The sequence below is a fragment of the Herpailurus yagouaroundi genome, unplaced genomic scaffold (assembly GCF_014898765.1).
Source record: "Herpailurus yagouaroundi ecotype Mexico unplaced genomic scaffold, PumYag 159, whole genome shotgun sequence".
Taxonomy (NCBI): Eukaryota; Metazoa; Chordata; class Mammalia; order Carnivora; family Felidae; genus Herpailurus; species Herpailurus yagouaroundi.
The window spans coordinates 50989-69679 of record NW_024412400.1 but is presented as its reverse complement, the minus strand read 5'-3'; positions in this window follow the sequence as shown (position 1 = coordinate 69679).

The following is an 18691-nucleotide window of genomic DNA, read 5'->3' as shown; positions in this document are numbered from 1 at the left end:
GCTTGATTTGGGAATCAGACCCAACTTCTCAGTGAAACAGTGGTTTTCACTTAGCTGCATGTTAAAATCACCTAGTGTGCTTAAGAAAATTTCCAGTCCCAGGGCCCAGTATTTTTTTTAGTTCTGGAGGGAACCCAGTGTGTAACCAAGGTAATGGCCACTGTAGTCAAATAAAGTCTGCAGGCCACAAATACATGTGATCAAAGGTGGAGTGGGGAAGCCCTAGAATAAAGATCTGGATGTGTGTGTGTAGAGTGTTCTGTGTGGTTTCAGCAAAACAAGATGCTAACGACATTGGCTGTACTGGGTGTCCTGTACCTTGGCTGTGAGGATTCTGTGACTGACTCTGTTTGTATTTTAAGTGATACACCACACTTTTTATTTATATGAGCAAGCCACGTTTTACATAACATACTTTTATATTCCTCATTCAACAAAATGACTTTTTACATTTCTACTGTATTTCATTTCAGGGTCTGGGTTTCCACAAACCTTCACCCACGTTCAGGACCTCCAATCCTTCACAAATCATGGGAACCTAATGGATTACTAGATAGACCAGATCCTTACCCAACTAACAACTCTTGCTTCCAGTTCAACGCCAGCCCTCAAAATAAATCACAGCCCTCCCTTTTCTGTATGGTTCCTGATAAATGACAAGGGACTGCTCCTTATTGTCAGATTTGGCTTAGCTTTTCCTTTTCCCAGAGGTCAGCTCCTTTCTCCTTTTGCTGTTATTTCTAGAAGTGGATGGGAACTCTGAAGCCCTGCTTCTTAAGTTGCCAAGAGCTATCAAGGAGCCAGACCAGCTGAGCCAAGAAGTCTCAAATGAGACCAACAGTTACGTATCAGGTGGAGCACAGTGATGTAAAAGTGATAATGAAATCTTGTATTTTGCGGGGCACAGGTGAGAGACTCTTCATTGAGACACACACACAGACGCACACCCCTACGTCCCTCAAACATTTGCCCGTGAATTCCTCTAGGCTCAGGAAGAGGTGTTTGGGGCAAGGCTAATATTCTGTGTTCTGGGTCCCCTCCCTTCCTTGCCTAGGTAGTTGTCCTCCCACATCTGTCACTTCACTTGCTCCATTCTGTGCTCAATCTTTCACAGCCCCTTTGAGGATCTAATGGAGGTTGAAGATACTCTTCCAGAGAAATGCAGATAGCACATTCAGTTTTGCACTCATTTGTGGGGGTGCAGATAAGCTTCCTAAGGCCAGTTATTGGCTCCTTTAGGGTGTAAAGTCACACTTGGGAATGCACTACATAATTGCCATTGACTTTTATTTTTAACATTTTATTTTATTCTTTTTAAATGGGCTCTACACCCAGCATGGAGCCCAATGTGGGGCTTGAACCCTGAAATTAAGACCTGAGCTGAGATCCAAGATTCAGTCACTTAACTGAGTCACCCAAGTGCCCCATTACCAGTGACATTTTTAAAAAATGAGGTTGGGGGTGCCTGGGTGGCTCAGTCAGTTAAGCCTCTGATTCCTGATTTTGGCTCAGGTACTAATCACAGTCATGAGATGGGGCTCTGCACTGGGCATGGTGCCTGCTTAAGATTCTCTTTCTCTCTCTGCCCCTTGCCCACTGGTGTATGCTCTCAAAAAAAAAGAAAGTCAGAATCTCTCGATGTTGCCCAACTTTTTAAATCTTGCTTTTCCTGGATTCCTCCTTCAACAGATGGCAGCATTATGCAGCACCCCAACTGGAAACCCATGATATTTCTGGTTTCCCACGTGTCATTCTCTTACTATAACAGTACTTCCTATTCACTCTCTTTGTGGCAAACATGGTGCTAGTTCCTGGAGTGCAGAGGCAGACAAGGTCTATCAGAGCCTCTTCTGATGTCTCCTCAGAAACCTCTGGATTCCTTCACATGATTTATTAAGCTCTTCACTTCCCATGCACCTTTTACTGCAACCTGAAGGCATGTGCTTGCTCTTCTGTGTGCCTTTGCTCACACTGTCCCCGCTGCTTATTACTACCACTTCCTACCCTACCTCTGTCTACTTTACCGAACTTTAGGTTTCTTTTACATTGATTCCAGTCCCATCTCTGAGAACCCTCTGACTCCCCTACAGCAAGGATACATTTAGAAGTACAAAGAGCATATGATATGTATCCACTTTGTGTTTTAAAGTGAAAAACAACAACAACCCTGGATTCATAATTATGTATATAGTACAGTTCTCATTTGATGTTACATATACTATTGTAACATACATATGCTATTATAATAAATTACCTGAATGAAATATAAGAAAATGATATAAGTGGTTAAGTGGCTTGTTCACAGCCATACAGATAGTAACTTGCAGAGCTTAGGCTCAAACCTGGTCCATATAGATTAGAAAATTATGGGTGATTAAAAATCTTTTTCTTTTTAACTAATTTCCATGTTTTCTACAAGGAACAAGAATTTTATAATCAGAAAAAAATTATTATATTTACATATTTAGTTTGAATGTATTAACTATAAACAGTACTTCATTTCCGTATTTAAGGTGTGGGATATGCCCTGCCATTTCTTTCTCTTTCCATTCTCATGTCTTTGCCTCTGACGATGTCAAGTCTGATAATTCTTGAACTCTATTCTGTCTTCTATGCTTTGTTTATTGATTTATTTCAAAAGTTTAAAATAAACAGCATGAATGTTATTCTGACCATGTAAATGTTCACTGCAGATCTAAGTAGCTTCCTACGACTATGTATGTTTTCAAACAGCATTTTGTTTTACTGGAGTTTCTGTTTGCCCTTCTTTTCCTCTTGTACTGATTGCTTTTAGCACACTCAGTTATTTTCAGTTTCTCCATCCAGTTCGATACTCTGTAGAATCCCCATTTTTTTATTTAAGAAACCTCCAGCCTCCTGCTCTGGTCTGTCCTTGATGTTTTCCTGCCCACTGTTTTCTTGTTATACTAGGCTTCATTGAGTTCTGAATTGTACATGTTGCTGTTTGTTCATTTACTTTCTCATTTCACTGCAGTGTATCTTCAGGTCATTTGCCAAGAAAGAGTATATGAAAGACAAAATGTTGAGTGCTTAATGTATCGTAAACATCTTTCTCTGCCCTCAAGTTTGATTGGTGCTTTGGCTCTGAAATTCTACATGGAAAAATTTCCCCACAAGTTTGTGGAGTCTTATTCCTGTCAGATTCTTATTTCTTTGACAATCAATAAATACTATTTGTATTACTGTGGTCTGTTCCCCTACCCCCATGTCCGGAAGCTTTTAAAGTCTCCTCTTTATTCTTGGTGCACTCAATTCCCCAATGTTCTCAGTGGAATTTTTCAATCTAGCAACTCAGGTATTTTTATTGTTGGAAATGTTCTTGTGTTACCCCTTTCCATGTATTTATTTTTCCTGTTTTTACTCTTTCTGGAATTCCTGTCAATCAAATGTAGGACCTTGTGGGTTGATCCTAAACTATTTTCTGTGTTATTTCCATTTCCTTGTTTTGTGCTATTTTCTTGGAGAGTACTACCTTCATTATTTTTCAACCTGCCTAGCGAATTTCTTATTTTGGCAATAATTAATTTCTAAAAAGTCTTTTCTGTTCTTTTTTTGTAGCATACTATTCTCATTTTAGAGATACCTCTCAAATCTGTTCTGATGAGAAGGTTTCTAATTAAAGGTTTCTCTGTCATCTGATATCTCACCCTTTCATGCCCTTGACCCTGGGTCCTTTTTCTCTTTGTTTCTCTTATTTACTCTCATTGGAGACTTTCCTCAAATATGTTGTGCTTCTTAGTGACACACACAAAAGTATCAAAAGTCCAATTGAGACCTCTGTGTGTTCGAGTGGAGAGCGAGCTCTTTCCCTGGAAACCTCTAAATTCCAGAATGCTGAAATCTTTTTTCTGGGGCTCATCTGCTGCCTTAGCAGGAAATCCTCTGATATTTTTGTCTGGGGTTTGGATGCTATAAGTGTTTCTCTAGGAATGGGAGAGAAGAGAATCAAGTGTTATTCCAGACCTTCAGTTAATGCCCTTATTTTTAGCCTCACTTCTTCCTCCTTAATGTACCTGAGATTTCCAAGTCCCAGATTGTTTTGGGGCTTGGCAGGGTAGATCTGCTACCTCCTTCCATTGTATTGCCCTCAGCAAGTATCTCAAGCTGTTAATCTGTCCATGCAACTTTCTCAGTTACCAGTTCATCCATTTTACATCTTATAGAAATTTATTTGCCTTATCCCATCATTATTTATACATTTTAAACCATTTTAATCCATTATCATTTTAGGGGAAGTTAAACCATTTAAAAAGAATGTTGAAATTCTTTGCTATAGTATACTACCACTTAGCTATCTGAAAAATGAATATTTTGACACTTATATACTTGTCAGTGTTACTATTTTACAAAAAATGGAAACAACCCAAGTGACTAACAATAGGGGAGTGATTAAATTATGATACGATGAAATAATATGCACCCACTAAAATATTCAAAAGACGGTTTAGTGATATAAAATGTTTATGATATTAAATGGAAAATGCTAAGTACCAAATTAAATGGTGGAAACAGAGAGCCCAGTTTTCTTAAATATACATGCATAGAAAAGACTGAAAGAAAATAAGTACACTGGTGATTAACAGTGGTTAAATCTTGCTGTGTTGTCTCTATTTTCTATAATAAGCCCTTACTCTTATCACCAGGAGGGAAAAGGCAAATAAAAAAGAGCATGGCTTGTACAGAGTAGTGAGGCATTTTGAGGGACTGTGATCGTGGGGAGCAGCAGAATAAGGGACTGGGGAACAAAGTGCCCAGTTACTGATGACTTCATGCCAGGTGAAGGAGTTCAGTCAGGGAATATATGTAACCTCAGTGTTTGTGACGGCCGCTTGTGGCTGGAGGGTGGTGAGGGGAGAAAGGAATCCTGGAGACCATACAGATAGCTTTTGTCAGACTCCAAGGGAGATTCTGACCCAGGCAGTGGCAGGGGGCCAGAGGAGAAGGGACAGGTGGAATAAGCAGGCCTTAGGGGTATGAAAGATCAAGCAGCAAATCCCCAATCCAGAAATCAGCCTCCACACCCTGGTGAAACATGACTTGTGACAAATGGGGCCTAACCCAGACTTGAGAAGCCCTGGTTTCCTTGTGCCTCTCTGGGGCCACCGTGTGTTCACAGTGGTTCATACTTCTGTGGTGTTGGGTGGGGATTTGGGGGAGGCAACCCAAGTCCTAGCAGGCTAGTAGTAAGGTAGTAACCACCTCCTTAGTTGAGGGGTTCCTGTGTGGGAAGCTAAATGCCAGATGTTCTTTAATTCATTTAGTCCTTACCTGAGGAGAGAAGTTCTCTTATAATCCCCGTTTTCAAAGCCAGTAGTCACGGTCAGGGTTAGAATAGCTCTGAGGCGAAACAAACCCTGTGTCGCTTTCTCCCAAGCTGCTTTCTCAGTGTCCCTCCAGAGACCCTTCTCATCAAAAGTACAAAAGCAAACAATGAAGAGTAAGTCCTCCAAGCCCAGAGTACCCCAGGTTATTAGTACCCTGGAGATAACTTTAAAATTTCGTGACCCTTCATACAGAGTCCATGCATTAACAATCATATGTATCCCCCTCTGAAACACACAAACAGGAGCTTAGGATATGCACTTTTTTCATTTAGTGTGTCGTGGAGATGATTATATATTAGCCTATAAGATCTACCTCATTCTTTTTTTCTTTGCCATGTGATACTGAATAGTATGGTTGTACCATGACTCATGTAGCAGTGTCCTGTTGGTAGTCGTGTAGGTTCTTTTCTATCTTTTGCTTTACAAACAATGCCATGCTGATTATCCCAGCACACCATCTTCTGTGTGTGACTTTGTTTGCAAGGTAAATTGGTAAAGAGTATAGGTACGTTTGGTATTTTGATAGAAATTACAAATGTGGTTCCCAGTATGTGTATGAAAATGCCCATTTCTGTGAGTCTTATATAAAAGTATTGTTTTCTGGTCTGGTAAGTGAAAAATACTCTCATGTTTTATTTTTCACTCAGTTATAAGTGAAACTGGATATCGTTTTAGGTGTTTAAAAAGTTTTTCTTTTTTCTGTGATTTGCTTGTTCATATTCTTTAACAGTTTTGTGTTGGGTTGTTGATCCTTTTAAGAATTGGTTTATATAGACTCTGCTGTAGTAAAGAAATTACTTAACTGCCATATGTGTTGCAGATATTACCCAGTTTATAGTTCTTTAATTTTATGGTTTGGATATTTAAGATGTAAAGTCAAATCATAGATTTCTCCTCTTCAGATTTTACATTCTCCCATGATTTTGCCTAGTCCTTTGAGTTAGGTCATTTGAAATTCATTTTGGAGTAACAGGACTGAGTTGGGTTCTGGCCTCACCCCCTGTCCCTTTTCCTCTGGATCAAACAGGAGGAACCAGCTGGGAGAACCATAAAGATGAAGACCCCTCCTGTTTTCTTAGAGCTGCTAGGTGAAAGCCTACAGCCCCATACTTCTGCCCTGGTGGGTACACTTCAGAGACCCGGCCCTGAGGTCCACGCTGGGCCCAAAGGTGCTGCCTCCTTGCACTCTGGTTAATGGAGGGCAGAGGTCACGGGAGGGGGTGGCATGGGGAGGAGGTGCTGAAGGTAGGGGAGGAGAGGCCATATTCATGTGCAAGGGAGAGGAAGGACCTTGCAGTAGTCCTGCGCTGGGAGGGGCATGTTGAAGAGAAAGTGAAGGGTGGGCTGCAGCCTAAGGTCATCGAGGTGATAGAATAGTCTGCAACTGGGGTGGGGGGAATGGAGGCGAGGGCCAGCTGGGGAGAATCAGCAATGGATGGAAAGAGCAAAGACATGGAGGAGGTGGTGGGCAGGGAAAGAGGTGGCGTGGGGGTTCGGGGGTGGGTGGTTGGAAAAAAGAGAGGCTCAGTCCAGGGCAAGCGAAGTTGATTTCTCTGGCCTTGGGTGGGTGGGGCAGGAATCAGGCCATACCACTGGGGACAAGATGATTCTCTCAAATGCATTCTCTAGAATGCCTCTCACTTACCTGGAACCCAGGACAAATTCCTAACCTCTCCCAACATAAGTCTTCCCTCCACTTCTTCCAAGATGAGTGTGAGGCTGGGGTAAATGAGGGATTTGAAAAGGCATTGTAACCAGTAGAAGGTTGCTTGGCTGCACAAGCCTGGCATGTTCCTGTTGGAGGACAGCATGGCATGGAAAAACAAGCCTTACCTGAGTGGCCAAACAATTTTACTTTAATAGTTAAGCATAGGATGCAGTTCACACTGACAGCCTTTTGCATAGGTGTCAGTGCAAGGAGTCCTTGAGCAGTCTTTTTTTGTTGTTGTTGTTGCTTCCTGGTAGTGGTGGGCCCTGAGCTAGGCAGAGACTAGAGCCAGCAAAGGGCTCAGCCAAGCATAATCTGGCCCTTGGAGCTGAGCCGGATTCCCCATCACTGCTGCTGGAAGAGTTGTTCCAAATTTAGCAAAGCTTAGAGAATAATAAGCAGAGACCTTGGTTGATGAGAGGACAGAAAATGAGGAAAGATGTGAAGTCCTAACTCAGGTACCAGAAAAGAAGTACAATGGAGTCCAAGGTGCCACTCTGTTGAGGAAGAAGCCAGATGGTTCTGAGGCCAGAAGGAGCTATAAGAAGATAGATAGCTCAGGAAGTAAGTCTGGCAGGGTCTGGACCTTAAGCAAGAGCAGAATGATGGTCCCTGGTCCCTGACAACTATGGGGCTGAAGTGGCTTCCAGAGGTTGGGGTAGGCTAGAGCACCTTTCTTTCCTAACATCTTCCTGGGCACCACCGGGCCTTTGGAATAATAGGTGCCCACTGTCATAGGCTGTGTTCAGGCAGATGACCCTCCTGGGATGGGCCACATCTCTGGTGAAGAATGTTTATTGTCCTTTTAGGTGACACTCTCTGAGCCCAAGGAAACTACCATCAGGAGCAAATCAGGGCTTCTCTGCTGTCACTTGGGGTTGAAAGAATGTAATACACACAAATGAGGACAACCTGAATGTGGAGGAGTGCTGGGCCCATGGCTCTGGACTTAAGAACACCACCACCACAGCTGAGGGTGGACATTTTTCAATGGAGTTAAGTTGTCCACAACTGAAAGTGAGAAGTAGAAAGATGGGCTTGCCCTAAAAGAGGGTGGTTAAAGGATCAGGGGCTGCTGGGGTATGGGTGAGACTCATCTGGTCTTCTCATAAGGCATTCTTTGTTTCCTGGTGGGGCCTGGACCCTTGGTATGTAAGCCCAGATGCATGGGGCTCAGTTTTTTATTAACTTATTGTCCAAGTGGCTAGTTAGTATCAAAAGCCATGCACCAAGCATCTATGAGGGGCCTTTCAGGACCTGCTCTGCCTCTGACCAGTTGAGTCACCTCAGGGAAGTCACAAAACATTTGAGTCAGTTTTCTCACCTGTCTTGATGAAGCAGCATTTCCTACCCTGCTAGCTTCACAGGGTGGTGTGCATCAAAGGAGACTGCACCAGGATAGGGCTCTAAACTGTTCAGTCATATATAGTATTGCTGTGAGTATTAAGTAGGCTGAACTCCTTGTCCAAGAATAGAAGGTATGCTCTTTGGGAGGGATGCATCAGTGAGCTGTATGGTGCTTGTATCCCCTCCTGGAGATGACTCTTTGGTATATGTCTTTTTTGCCTTCCAGTCCCAAACCTTCCCAGAAAGTTTACCATGTCCCATTGCCCAGCCAGGGAAGGGGAGAACATTTCATATTTAGCCTTAACTTCTCCATGCCAATTGTAGGCTTTTCTCTGGCATTTCTTTCCAGGTCTCATACCCAGCCTGGCAACAGTAGCATAAGATCTCGGAGAAAGCCACCCAAGAGCAAGGCCAAGGCCACCTCTGCCTTGAGCCTTCTGAGGCCACCTGCTGCCCTGCCTGGGACCCATCTGGTTCCTGCGCTGAGGGCCACTGCTGGGGTAGTGCTGCTGGGACTGAAGTGGGGAATGTTAGGCTGGGTAAGGCTGCTTTCCACTGGCGTTGGCCACCACCTCTCTGAAATGAGTGTGGTACTCTGATACTCAACTGTGTGGGCCTCTTGGGACTCAGGCTTCATGGCCTGGCCTTTCCAAAAAGCTGCCAAACAGGGTGCATGTGTCACCAGAAAGGCTGTTTCCCCCCTGGCCAGTTAGCAAATATCTCTTTGAGAATTACATGAATGTGCTAAGCTGTCAGTGGAAGAAAGTACCAGAGAATGTGGCCCATAGCTCTGTGAGCAGACCTGGCTCTAGAAGCCAGTCCAGGCTGGAGGCCACAGGACTTGTGTTTACCAGATGCTATCAGCCCATTATGGCATCATGATTTCACATTGATTAGACAGGTTGCTTTCCTGGGCCACAAACCCAAATGCTTTATAATAACCCCAGTAAACAAAGAATCTGTTACAGCAGTTTTTCACCCCTTGCTTAGTTGTGACAGCCTGGCAGGCATAGTGGCCCCCAGGATGACTTTCACTCCAAGGCTGGTCATTCAGAGCCTTCCTGAGCATTTCACCAGATGTGCACTAGTATTGAGTTTTCAGGGGCCCAAAGGAGGCAGGACAGAAGCACTCTTTACCTCCTGTCACTTCTGAGAGCAGAGACTGTGCCCCCAGCATTGTGTTCTCACAAACACTTGCCACAAGTACAGCAGGTAAAGAAAGGTATAGGCGTAATAGCATTAGGCTGCTGCCCTGCAGAAACTCAGCCTAGTTGGGAACCTGGGATGGACACATGGGAAAGAGAAACCTAGTTCACCAAAATATATTGAGGCCACTGTGAAAGAAATGGGATGTATGGCAGAGATGGTCAAAAGTAGAGGAGGGGGCAGTCACTGAGAACTGTGGGAATGGGGGTCAATGAAGACTCCCTGAAAGAGGTGTGACCTGAGCCAGGGCCAGATGATGGGTGGGTAGATGGCTAGGTGGGTGTGTGAATGGATCGTGGATGGGTGGAGAGTGGATTAATGGATGGATAGATGGGTGGGTGAATGGATGGATGAATAGGTATGGTAAGTAGACAAGGATTGGGTGCTCCAGGCCATGAGGAATATGAAAGAAAAGACACAAATACAGGAAATCTTTCTTGGAGAGCATGGGTATGACCAGAAAACTCAGGGAAGTTGATAAAGGGAATAGAGAATGGGATATAAGATCAAACTGAGGGCTAGGACTGGAATGAGGCAGACCCTAGCCATCTCTGTCCTTGGAACAGTTATCTGCTCTTTGAGACTATGCTCAAAACAGAGAGGTCACACCTTTCTGGGTGTTGTGCTTGAGTCTTTCCCTTCATGCTCTCCTGTGCCCAAAGAGAGGAGCATTGGCTGCTCTCCTAAGGAGCTTCCTTAGCATTTTCACATCCCCTTGCTTCTCTAGCCATTTTGGAAGCATAAGCTGTGTGCCTTCTGGACTTCTCATTTCCTGTAGTTTTGGGGTAGAAAGGGAGCTTTGTGTGTACCTGCCCAACACTTGGGAGGATCAGATTCTCTTCTGTCTCTTCCTCCCTAGACTAAGCCTATGGGTTGTGAGGCTGGGGATCTACACCTCTCTGCCTCTTCCATTGCTAGGCCTCAGCACCCTTCCTTCACATAGTACCCTTCCCTCCATGTAGCACCCTTGTTCTCCCTTGTCTCCTTGATCTCATGGGTCCCTGAGTTTTCTCTCAGGAGTTCTTTTCCTGTCTCTTTGGCTAGCAAGGGGACCTGGCCAAGCTCCTTGACCTCCAGAAACCTATTTTCCATATCCAAGCCCTTCTCTGACCACCCACTTGCTGCTTTGGCCAGTTCCCAAGACACTCTGTGTCTCTTCTCCTGGCTTAGCAGTCTATAGTTGTAGGCATTGCCTTCCCTCAGCAAATGTCTAGTGGCAGTACTATTCCTGCCTCTTCCCCAGGATGCATGCTTTCCTTTACTGCCCTCTTTTTCTCATTTTTCTTTACCCATACTCCAAAACCATGGTGCATGTATAAGAAAATTACGAATTTAAGTACTCTGCTCCCCCACTTCCGATGTTTCAGGAGGCTCACTGGTGTAATACTTGTGGCCTTTCTCTGGCTTGGCATTCATTCTTGTCCCAGGACAAACACGGATTGGATTTGATTGCTGAGTTTGGAAAAGAAACTGACTTTGAGAAGGCCAGTCCTCTTCCTTTCTCTCTCTCGTTGTCCAGTCTGTGCACAGAGACTGTGCATTTGCCCTCTTCCTCTTTGCTGCAGGTGTTACAGGAGCAAATCCATGGTAGTCCAGGGTGCTTAATGCTCTCCAGTCCTGGGATTTAGTGTTAGTAACCCCACTTGCTGGCAGCTGTCAGCCACATTTGCCAATATCAGCTTTCCAGTAGTAAAGATTATATATTGGTCTCCCCATATCTTATTTCTCTAGTGGAAAATTACATTAATAGCTAATATATAGCACATTAATTAATTTAGTTCTTACCATGTTGGCATAAAAGAGGTATTAGCGTTAACCCATTCTAAAGATAGGCACAGAGAGGTCAAGTAACTAAATGGTCATGGCTGAGGCAGGAATTGGCTTCATGGAGTCTGGCCTCAGAGACCACACTGTTGGACTCAGTACTATATTGCCCCTTAAAGGGGGATGTTATTTATTGGGTTTCTTCAAGTCCCAATATAGTCTCCTTTCCTATCCTGAGTATAAAGCTGTATTTTTATTTGTTTATGTTATAGATTATTTATTTTTGTCCTCTATGTTTTGTTCAGATATTGAGACCAAAGTTAAGAAGGAGAATGTGGTTCTGAAACACAGTGAATCTAAAGGGAGAATTCTCTGGAAGACTCCAGGGTGAAATTTCCAGAGGTCTGTGCATTTGGGGAAGTCAGAGGAGGCAGCAGCAGGAGGGCAGAGCATTCTGAACAGCCTGAAGACAAGCAAGTCAGTCAAGATGAGCCAAGCACCAGCCAGGCCCCATCAAAAGAAGAGAAAATGCTTCCCAGGAGAGAGAGAGGCCGCAACTATATGGGACTCAGGGGATGTGATTGCAGTGCCAGTCCGGCAGCCCCCAGTAAAAATCTCTGTTCATGTGCTGAGTTTGACAAGGCATTTGGCTAGAGCTCCACCCTAATTATAGACCAGAGAATCAGAGAATCTATACCTGGAGAAGCAGTACAGGTGTAGGGAGTATGGGAAGGCCTATGCTTGCAGCTCCCACCATACCCAGCCACCAGAAGGTGCATGTGGGGGAGAAGCCCTTGTCTGCAACATGCAGTAAGGCCTTAAGCCAGGGCTGAGGCCTCATCATGCACCAGGGCATGCACATGGTGGGGAAGCCCTATGAGTACCCAGAGTGCAGCAAGGCTTTCACCTGCAGCTCCTACCTCCTGGTGCACCACACAAGTGAGAGGCCCTAATGATGACACAGTAAAGGAAGGCCTTTGGCCAGAGCTCCCACCTCATCTTTCAACAAACTACTCATGCCCAGAAGAAACACCAGCCAGCCTCCCTGGTCAGAGCCTACCCAGTGTGATGGAGTCAAGGTTTCAGGTCCAACACTGGATCTAACTAAGAGGAAGCTGAGCCCTTGTCATCAGGCTTGCTTTTTGCCAGGTGCTGCAAATAAGGCTGGGGCAGGTTCCCATGAAGACCTTCATTGTTTTTGGAGACGGATGTACACACACATAAACAGAAATCACTGGAGGACATTAGAAACAAGACATCATTAAATGCTGAGATGTGTGCTGAGAAATCAAGGTCCACATGGAGGGAGTGCTGATGTGGCCTTATGGGAGAATGGGTTTGGCACTGGGTTGATGGGGAGGAGCCCAGGGTGGGTGGATATGGGGTTACTGGGACAAGCTTGGTTGCATATGGGGAGGTAGGAAGACTCGGGTCAAAAACCCTGATGTGTGGATGGGACAAAGCAAGGTCAAGCCCCTCCCCATAGGATTTGGCTTCCTACACCAGTGTGACCTTGTGCAAGCCACTGAGGAGGCTGAGCATCATTTACCACGGTCCAATGTAGGAGTTGGATGCTAGGGGCTTTGAGCTAGCTTCTCACTTTGACACCTGTGGTTTCCAGAGGTATGAAATGTTTGTCAGAATGGGGACTAGTGGAGAGGGAGGTGTGGGGAGGATAAAGCTGGTGGTGACTCAGCGTGGACTGGTTAAGAAAAGAGGAAAAGGGGACCACATGGAAGGCAGCAAGGGAAATCTGTTTAGTTTGGGCTGAAGGAGCTCCCAGTTCTCTCTTTAGTTAGTGTCCATTCAGCCCTAAGCTGAGTGTGCTAAGGAATCCACATGAGAGAGACCTGGTCCTTAAGAATGAAGTCCCGCAGGGGAAGTAAGAACAACACAAGTCAGAACATGCTGGTGGCAGGACAGCCAAGGATCATTGTGGGAAGTTGAGGGGTGAGTGGAGTGTGAAGAAAGCAGACTTGAAGGGTGGGTAGGATTTCAAAACTTGATGGTGGAGGAGTTCCTATTAGAAGGATTTGTTGGAAAGCAAGGAGTATGTGGGGATGCTGTGTATGGTCTTGGCTTGAGACACAAAGATGGCATGTCAGTTGTGCTCTGGATGCTTGGAAATGCTTGTTCTTTGTGAGTTGGAGTCTAGGAGTCTGAAATCCTTTCCAGCATTAGCTCCTTTTGTAGTGTGGAGGTTTTATGGACAAAGAAAGTGTCTGTGCTTCCACTGTCACTAAGCAGTGTTTAGCATGAAATGCATACATTTCGTGCATAATCTAGTAAACAGTCCAGTATGCCTGATGTTTTGGTTGCCAGCAATATCATGGAGCCCTTCAGGCAGCAGGGAGTTTACAGAGGCATGGCAGGGGATGGTGACACACCAGATACCAGCAACAGCTGGAGCCTGTGTCACTCCTAGCTTGAAGGCACTAGAGAAGAAATGTGTGTGAGCCAGGGGAAAGAACCTTTCCCCAGGAGTTATGGTTATAGGGGGATGGCCACTACCAGAGTCATGGTGTCAGAGCAGGAAGGGAGCAGACATGAGTATCCCATCCCTTTCTCCTCCCTCCCTCTGACCTAGTGGTGCCTCCTACCAGGACCAGGAAGCTGGAGGTAAGATAAAGGGAATCAGGTTAATGCCATCTACTGGGACCTGTGCCCCAGGGCAGAGACGCGGAGGATGGATGTGGGGTACAGATAAGAATAAGCAGCACTGAGTAGAAAGAATTATAGAAGAAGCCTTCCAATGGCATGAAAAGGGATCTAAACCCAGGCCCAGAGTCTGGGCTCTGGACACCAGGAGGGGACTTGCCTCATTTTGGAGTGAGTCAGTGAGGAGGGAAATGTCAGGCAGAACAACAATCAAAACATCCCAATATCCCTGGTTTGGAGAGGGTGCCTGAGGTCCTCCTGGTGAACAGAGGTGGGGATGTCTGGGGATTGGTGGGGGGGGGGGGGGCCCCCTTGAGTGGAAAGCACATTTTCCTGTGCAACTGTGCCCTCTATGTGGACAGTTTTTAAAAAGGTCCTTGGTGCTTTCCAGAGCACACAGTCTCTTTGGGACTCTCACTGATTCCTCACACTCCTGTCTTTCAAGAGGCTCTATTTAGTTCCCCATCTCTAGTCCTTTCAGTCTGACATCTCCCATGGCCTGTTAAGCTCCATGAGAAAGAATTGCTAGCATTTCATGTGGCTAAAGCCCCCAAACACCTGCCTCTGCCACATCCCGACCTGTTTTCCTCCCTAAGATATTCCTTTCCCCTCTGGGTTAATGGTGGTGGTGCTCTAAGCACTTAGGATAAGATTTCTGGAATCACTTATCTCTCCTTGCTCTGCACACTCAACTAGTCGTCATATTCTGATAGACACACAGGTCACCTCCAGCGGGTCTCTCCCATGGCTGCCTTCACTGTTCAGGTCTGTGCTTGACTATCGTGCTTACCACCTCTGCACATTGCTCCCCTACTATGGTGCACATTCTTTAAACAAGGGGAAGGGTAGGAATTGTTCGGGGAGAGCTGTTAAGAGCCTCAGAGGTCATATCAACAACTAGGAACTAATGCCAGGAGTGACTGAAGAAACCCATACCTCCAAACCATGCCCTAATCTACGGCCCTTGATGGCAATTCATATCAGTTAAAGGCAGGGTGTGAACTCAGGCAGTGTACTTATGTCCTTCTTTGACTTCTTTGAACTGGTTGTAATATTGGGTCCCTCATTATTAGCAGGTGGAACAAAATCTTTAATGATTTTACCTTTTTGTTTTGTTTTGTTTTTAATTATATTTAACCAACCTCTCCTAAATTCCTTTGTGGACTGTTGGAAGTAAGCCTTATCCAAACCAGCAAAACCCAAGGCATGGCTGAGTGGACACTGACCCCTGTCCATCTGCGGTAGACTATATAGCTATTGTTTTTCTTGCCTAATGCACTTTCTCGTTCCCTTCTGGTAACAGACTCTGTACCCTGCTCATGGGGGAAGTACATGCTCCTGTTCTGGCCAGTGGCAATACCTCATTCTCTTGGCAACTGTACTTGATTCATAGGGTAGCGTGGTACATAAATATGATCAATCAGAATTCTGTTCCTGGGAATAAAGAATTGCTGGGGAAAAAAGTTTGGTTGGTTTCTACAGGTTTGCCATATCATAGGCTCCCTATAAAAGAGTCTGAGGCAAAGCTTACATTGGAAGATGCAACCCCAGGGAAGTAAGAGAAAAGGAAAAAAGGTAAGTCATGTGGAGATGAAGAAAAAGTAAATTCAAGGTAATGTTTTATTAAGCTGGCTCCAAGAAAACCCAGCCGGTTATACAGTCTTTTAGAAGAACCTTGCAGAACTACCAGGTCTGGGACAGTGTGTCAGGTAGGGGTGGGAAGACAGGAATGGAGTTTATCTGCTAGCTCTTGTCTCTCAGTGAAGTTCACCAAAGCGACATCAAGTCCCTCACACTGCAGGGTTTTATTTCTTGGTCTCTCGGCAGTTGTTGAGGAAGCTAAATCTTGGATCCCATAGTGTGACAGTCTATGTCACAAGTGGTGGAAGGACGCATCCCAGGTTTAGTTGGATTGGAACTGGGGAGTGTGTCTTGTCTTGGGTGCTGAGAGTTCTGTTTCTTATGGATTCTGAGTTCTCTCAATACACTCCTACTTCCATCATCCAAGAACTATCTCAGCCCCTGTTGTATACCAGGCATTATTCTAGGTGTTGGGGATACAGCAACAAGCAAAACTGTCTCTGCCCTCCTGAATTTAACTTCTAATGCACTGGGCAGACTAACAAATGAAAAGGTAATATGTAAAATGGTGATAGGTACTATGGAGAAAATAAAAGAGAAAGAAGATAAGTGTTGGGCCCAGGTGTGCTATTATAAGAGCACGAATAATTTCTGATAAGATGGTTTTGTGTGTGTGTGTGTGTGTATGTATGTGTGTGTGTGTATGTATGTATGTATGTATGTGTGTTTCTGTCTGGCCCTGCATGCTCTTTTTAATTTTAATTTTATTTATGCCAGTATAGTTAACATATAGTGTTATATTGGTTTCAGGTGTCCAATATAGTGATTCAACCATCCCATACATCATCCAGTGCTCATCATGACATGGGCACTCCTTAAACCCCATTGCCTATTTCACCCATCCTCCCGCCTCACTTCTGGTAACCATCAGTTTGTTCTGTATAGTTAAGAGTTTGTTTCTTGGTTTCTCTCTCCTTCTCTTCCCCTGCTCCTTTGCTTGTTTATTTCTTAAATTCCATATATGAGTGAAATCATATGGTATTTGTCTTTCCCTGACTTATTTTGCTTAGTATTATACTCTCTAGCTCCATCCGTGCTGTTGCAAATAGTAAGATTTCATTCTTTTTTAAGCTGAGTAATATTCCATTATGTATATAGATAACACATACCTTCTTTGTCCATCAGTTGATGAACACTTGGGCTGCTTCAATAATTTGGCTGTTATTTGTAATGCTCCAAAAAACATGAGGGTGCATGTATCCTTTTGAATTAGTGTTTTTGTATTTTTTTTCTTTTCTTTCTTCTTCTTCTTCTTCTTTTTTTTTTTTTTTGGTAAATCCCTACTAGTGAAATCTCTGTATCATGGGGTAGTCCTATTTGTAACTTTTTGAGGAACCTCCATACTGTTTTCCGCAGTAGCTGCACCAGTTTGCATTTCTACCATCTGTGCAAGAGGGTTCCTTTTCCTCCACATCCTCACCAACACCTGCTGGTTCTTATGTTGATTTTAGCCATTCACACAGGTGTGAGGTGATATCTCGTGGTTTCCATTTGCATTTCCCTGATGATTCGATGTGAAACATCTCTTTGTGTGTCTGTTGGCCATAGGGCCGGGGGGGGGGGGCTGCTTGGGTCCTCTGCCCATTTTTTGATTGTATTATTTGAATTTTTGGTGTTGAGTTGTATAAGTTCTTTTTATATTTCGTATATTGACTCCTTATCAGACATAACATTTCCAATATCTTTTCCCATTCAGGAGGTTGCCTTTTTGTTTTGTTGATGGTTTCCTTCGCTGTGCAAAAGCTTTTTACTTTGGTGAAATCCTGGTAGTTTGTTTTTGCTTTTGTTTCCTTTGCCTGAGGAGACATATCTAGAAAAGTCTTTCTATGGCTGATGTCAAAGAAATTACTGCCTATATTTTCTTCTTGGAGTTTTTTGGTTCCAGACTCACATTTAGGTCTTTAATCTATTGTGAGTTTATTTTTGTGTATAGTGTAAAAAAAGTGATACAGTTTCATTCTTTTTCATGTAACTGTCTAGTTTTCCCAGCATCATTTGTTGGAGAGGCTGTCTTCAAAGATTGTATATCTTTCCTCCTTTGTCATAGATTCATTGACCATGTAAGTGGGTTTATTTCTGGGATCTGTGTTCTGTACTATCAATATATGTGTCTATTTTGTGCCAGTATACTCATACTGTTTTGATTATTATTGTTTTGTGTATTTTGAAATATGGGATTGTGATACCTCCAGCTTTGTTCTTTTTTCTCAAGATTGTTTTGTCTATTTTTTGTTTGTTGTTGTTGTTGTTTTTTTTTAAGGTTCCATACAAATTTTAGGATTCTCTGTACTAGTTTTGTGAAAAACACTGTTGGTATTTTGATAGAAATTGCGTTGAATCTGTAGATTATTTGGGATAGTATGGACACTTTAAGAATATTAAGTCTTCCAATTCATGAGCATGAAACACCTCTCCATTTGTGTCATCTATTTTTAACTTTTTGAGGAATATCAATACTGTTTTCCAGAGTGGCTGTGCCAGTTTGCATTCCTACCAACAATGTAAAAGAGTTTCTCTTTGCTTCCTCTCCAACATCTGTTGTTTCCTGTGTTTTAATTTTAGCCATTCTGATAGGTTTGAGGTGGTATCTCATCATAATTTTGATTTGTATTTCCCTGATTATAAGTGATGTTGAGCATCTTTTCATGTTTCTGTTATCCATCTGTATGTCCTCTTTGGAAAAATGTCTGTTCATGTCTTCTGCCCATTTCATAACTGGGTTATTATTATTATTTTATTATTTTCAAGTATTGAGTTTGTTAAATTCTTTATAGATTTTGGATACTAGCCCTTTATCTGATATGTCATTTGCAGGTATCTTCTCTCATTCCATGGGTTGCCTTTTAGTTTTGTTGATTGTTTCCTTTGCTGTGCAGAGGCTTTTTATCTTGATGAAGTCCCAGTAGTTCATGTTTGCTTTTGTTTCCCTTTCTTCAGGAGACTTATCGAGTAAGAACTTGCTGTGGCTGCCTATGTTCTCCTCTAGGATTTTGATGGTTTCCTGTCTCACATTTAGGACTTT